At 37.3% G+C, this 5,593-nt stretch overlaps 1 non-coding gene across 1 annotated transcript; it reads right to left on the minus strand.

The window, feature by feature from the left end:
• Positions 1 to 5,134: 5,134 nt before the first annotated feature.
• LOC148553457 (small nucleolar RNA R71) lies at positions 5,135 to 5,242 on the minus strand. The gene has a single exon (XR_015893849.1). It is a non-coding gene; the product is annotated as a small nucleolar RNA R71 (small nucleolar RNA).
• Positions 5,243 to 5,593: the final 351 nt, after the last annotated feature.

Below are 5,593 nucleotides of genomic sequence, written 5' to 3' on the forward strand. Positions count from 1 at the left end.
TATGAATGTGTGATTTCTTTGTTTGTGTTCTATTCTTTGGGTTTGTGTTATATTTTCTTGTATTCTTTGTTGTGTTCTGATTTCTGACTTTCTATTTTCTTTATTTATCTGTATCTTCTGTTTACTGCTTCTTTGTATTATGCTATTTGTCTGCTAAGCGACACAGAATTAATGAGCTTAACTAACAACCCCGGCCTTACTAAGAACTCCCCAGATCTTACCCCTTCTCTCTCCCTTCCCCCTTCAGATGGAAGCATGAGTATCCTTCCGTAGTTCGCTGATGACCGTTTGAAAAGAGGATTCCGCTCTAGATAGTCTTCTGAGTCTAGGGTGAATCTCGTTCTCTGTTAATATGTATATACTGTGTGACCAACCAATGTCTGTACCCCATTTGTACGTGAACTTTAACCTAAATCTTGTGTACGAGACTTCTGTTGTGTGGCTACCTGATGAGGTACCAGAGAGACGTCATATGGCAATGTCTGATCGTGCAGAGGAGTAACAGATGATGTTCTACCTTTTGATGATGTTCCACCGGACTTGAGTTTTGAAGACTTAGAATGTATTTTCCATCGCTATAGAAGTTTAGAGGGACTAGGTGAGTATAGAGTCTAGGCTAGCCTAGGTGCCAGCTTAGGGACCTCTTGAACAAGTCAGGACCTGGGATGTTTTATGTATATATATGTATATAGTTATTATCTAGCTATATCTAGGGGTGTTCTAACTAAAAGTCTATACCTAAATAAAGGCTGGATCGCTGAATGTTGCTAGCTGCTTGTGATGTATTTATGTGTAATTGCTTATAACTGTTTTATCTGTTATCAGTTGTGAGTTGGTTATGAATGATTCCGTCTATTAATCCAAACGTTTTCAAGAAAAAAAATATACCTCTCAAATTAACTACGTTTTTAACAGCGAATCAGGCTCATATGATAAATAATAGATAATAATTAGGAAAACAAATTGGTAGCACTCAGTTTCTGATATGATCTAGACATATTGAAAATTGGGTCGTTACAATCCGTAGATGTGTGGCTAGAGAAGAGGCACAGAAGATCCTATGGCATTGCCATGGATCACAATATGGAGGACATTTAGGAGGTGAGCGAACAGCCACCAAGGTTCTCCATTGTGGCTTCTACTGGCCTACTCTCTATAGAGACTCCCGAGAGTTTGTACGTAACTGTGACCGTTGCCAAAGAGCAAGTAATCTGCCTCACGGTTATGCCATGCCACAACAAGGGATCTTAGAGATTGAGTTGTTTGATGTATGGGGTATTGATTTCATGGGGCCTTTCCCACCATCATACTCAAAAACTTATATTCTGGTGGCAGTGGACTATGTATCTAAATGGGTAGAGGCAATGGCAACACTGATGAGCGGATAATTTATACGCTTTTTGGCATTGTTTTTAGTATGTTTTTAGTATATTTTAATTAGTCTTTATTGTATTTTTATTAGTTTTTAAATAAAAATCACTCTTCTGGACTTTACTATGAGTTTGTGTGTTTTTCTGTGATTTCAGGTATTTTCTGGCTGAAATTGAGGGACCTGAGCAAAAATCTGATTCAGAGGCTGAAAAAGTACTGCAGATGCTGTTGGATTCTGACCTCCCTGCACTCAAAGTGGATTTTCTGGAGCTACAGAAGCCCAATTGGCGCGCTCTCAATTTCGTTAGAAAGTAGACATCCTGGGATTTCCAGCAATATATAATAATCCATACTTTGCCCGAGATTTGATGGCCCAAATAGGCATTCCAAGTCAGCTCAAGAATTATGGCGTTTAACTCCAAAACTGGCACAAAAGCTGGAGTTAAACGCCCAATCTGGCACAAAAGCTGGCGTTTAACTCCAGGAAAAGTCTCTACACATGAAAGCTTCAATGCTCAGCCCAAGCACACACCATGTGGGCCCGAAAGAAGATTTCTGCATTAATTATTGATTTCTGTAAACCATAGGCTACTAGTTCTCTATAAATAGGACCTTTTGCTATTGTATTTTCATCATCTTGGGACATTTAGTCCTTAGACCTTTGAGGCTAGCCATTCGGCCATGCTTACACTATTTGTTCTTATGTATTTTCAACGGTGGAGTTTCTACACACCATAGATTAAGGTATGGAGCTCTGCTGTTCTTCATGAATTAATACAAAGTACTATTGTTTTTCTATTCAACTCAAGTCTATTTCTTCTCGAAGATATTCATTCGTTCTTCAACTTGATGAATGTGATGATCCGTGACACTCATCATCATTCTCACTTATGAACATGTGCTTGACAAACACCTCTGTTCTACTAGCAATGGCTTGAATGCGTATCTCTTGGGTTTCTAATTTAAGATTGGAACCTTCGTGGTATAGGCTAGAATTATTGGCGGCCATTCCTAAGATCCGGAAAGTATAAACCTTGTCTGTGGTATTCCAAGTAGGATCTAGGAAGGGATGACTGTGATGAGCTTCAAACTCGCAATTGTGGGGGGTGTGACAGACTTAAAAGGATCAATGGATCCTATTCCGACATGATCGAGAACAGACAGCTGATTAGCCGATGCTGTGACAGAGCATCAGGACCATTTTCACTGAGAAGATAGGATGTAGCCATTGACAACGGTGATGCCCAACATAAAGCTTGCCATGGAAAGGAGTATGAATGATTGGAAGAAGGCAATAGGAAAGCAGAGGTTCAAGGGGAACAAAGCATCTTCATACGCTTATCTGAAATCCACCAATGAATTACATAAGTATCTCTATCCTTATTTTATGTTTATCAACTTAAACTCCATAACCATTTGAATCCGCCTGACTGAGATTTACAAGATGACCATAGCTTGCTTCAAGCCGACAGTCTCCGTGGGATCGACCCAGTGCACTTGCTAGTTAGTTATGCGGAGTTGTGATAAAAGAGTTGAGATTACAAGTGTGCCACACCAAGTTGTTGGCGCCATTGATGATCACAATTTTGTGTACCAAGTTTTTGGCACCGTTGCCGGGGATTGTTCGAGTTTGGACAACTGACGGTTCATCTTGTTGCTTAGATTAGGTACTTTTCAGAATTTTAAAGAATGAATTCTAGAGTTTCAAGGTGATGTTCTTATCATCACAAAAGCTGATTGATTCTCATCAATTTAGCTATTGAATGTAATGTCCTGCTGAAGCTTGGCCAAACATGTCTAATCTTTTTAGACTGAAGCTTTAGACTAACATTGCATGATTCCTGGAATTCTTATTAAAAGTTTTGATTCTCTTTATTTTCTTTTCCATATAAGTTTCGAAAATCACAAAAAAATTTATAAAACCGTAAAAACCAAAAATATTTTATGTTTTTTGTTTGAGTCTAGTATCAATTTTTACGTTTGGTGTCAATTGCATGTTTTTATTCTTCTTGCATTTTTTGAATATATGCATTATGTTCTTCATTAATCTTCAAGTTGTTCTTGATGACTTCATTGCTCTGATCTTTAAATTCTCTTGTTTTGTGTGTTTTGTTGTTTCTTACATGCATTTTTACATTGTTATAGCCCTTAGTATACAAACTTTTAAGTTTGGTGTCTTGCATGCATTGGTTATTTGATCTTAGTTGCATTTTTTATTGTTGTTTATCATCATCAAAAATTCAAAAATATTTTCAAAATTGTGTCTTTTCAAGTCAATAACACAGAGAATTGAAGATTCAGAACATTCAGCAGAGGAATCAAACAAAAAAAGCTAGGCGTTCAAAACGCCCAGTGAAGAAGGAAAACTGGTGTTTAAACACCAGGCAGGGTACCTGGCTGGGCGTTTAATGCCCAAAAAGGTAGAGATTTGGGCGTTAAATGCCAGAATGGGCACCATTCTGGGCGTTAAACGCCAGAATGGGCACCATTCTGGGCGTTTCACGCCAGGATGACACTAGAGGGAAGATTTTGTTTTTAATTCACATTTTTTCAAGTTTTCATAATTTTTCAAAATCAAATCTTTTTCAAATCATATCTTTTCAATCATATCTCTTTCAAAATCAATTTCTTTCCCTTTTATATTTACTTTTACTATTTTCAAAGATCCTTGCTTCAATTCAAGATTTACTTCAAAAATTTTCAAGTCGTTACTTGCCTATCGAGAAAGGATCAAACTTTAAATTTTAAAATCATATCTTTTAATTTCTTGTTAGTCAAGTAATCAACTTTAATTTTAAAAACTTTCTTTTTCTAAATTGATTTTCAATCATATCTTTTGAAACATATCTTTTCAATCACGTCTTTTTCAAAATTAATTTTTTCAATCATATCTTTTTCTAATTTCAAAATCTTTTTCAAAAATCACTTTATTTCTTTCCCAATCTTAGTTTTCGAAAATCTCAATCAAATTTTCAAATTTCTTTTTAATTATTTCAAAATCTTTTTAAATTATTTTTGAAAATTCTTCCCCTCTTCTCACATCCTTCTCTTTAAGGGACTAAGACTCCTCATCAAGGTGCAATTCGAACTCTATCCCTCTTGATAAGTTCGAATTCCCTCTTCTCCACCTCCTCCTTCTATTCTTCTTTTCCTCTGACACCTTAAGGAATCTCTATACTGTGACATAGATGATTCCCTACTTTCTTGTTCTCTTCCCTTTCATATGAGCAGGAACAAAGATAAAGGCATACTTGTTCAAGCTGATCCTTAACCTGAAAGGACCTTGAAGAGAAAAATAAGAGAAGCTAAAGAACAATTCCTTTTAGAGGGCCTAACAGAGCTCTTCAAAGAAGAAGAAACCATGGCAGCCGAAAACAACAATGCCAACAATGCAAGGAAGGTGCTTGGTGACTTTACTGCACCTACTCCTGATTTCTATGGGAGAAGCATCTCAATCCCTGCCATTGGAGCAAACAACTTTGAGCTTAAGCCTCAATTAGTTTCTCTAATGCAACAGAATTGCAAGTTTCATGGACTTCCATTGGAAGATCCTCATCAGTTCTTAGCTGAATTCTTGCAAATCTGTGACACTGTCAAGACCAATGGGGTTGACCCTGAAATCTACCGACTTATGCTTTTTCCTTTTGCTGTAAGAGACAGAGCTAGGACATGGTTGGACTCACAACCTAAAGAAAGCCTGAACTCTTGGGAAAAGCTAGTCAATGCCTTCTTGGCAAAGTTCTTTCCACCTCAAAAATTGAGTAATCTTAGAGTGGAAGTCCAAACCTTTAGATAGAAGGATGGAGAATCCCTCTATGAAGCTTGGGAAAGATACAAGCAATTGATTAGAAGGTGCCCTTCTGATATGCTTTCGGAATGGAGCATCATAGGTATATTCTATGATGGTCTGTCTGAACAATCCAAGATGTCATTGGATAGCTCTGCTGGAGGATCTCTTCATCTGAAGAAGACGCCTACAGAAGCTCAAGAACTCATTGAAATGGTTGCAAATAACAAATTTATGTACACCTCTGAAAGGAATCCCGTGAATAATGAGTCAACTCAGAAGAAAGGAGTTCTTGAGATTGATACTCTGAATGCCATATTGGCTCAGAATAAAATATTGGCCCAACAAGTCAATATGATTTCTCAGAGTCTATCTGAAATGTAAGCAGCAACAGGTAGTACTAAGGAAGCTTCCTATGAAGAAGAAGCTTATGAT

The sequence above is a fragment of the Arachis ipaensis genome, chromosome B7, assembly GCF_059453495.1.
Source record: "Arachis ipaensis isolate K30076 ecotype BB chromosome B7, ASM5945349v1, whole genome shotgun sequence".
Taxonomy (NCBI): Eukaryota; Viridiplantae; Streptophyta; class Magnoliopsida; order Fabales; family Fabaceae; genus Arachis; species Arachis ipaensis.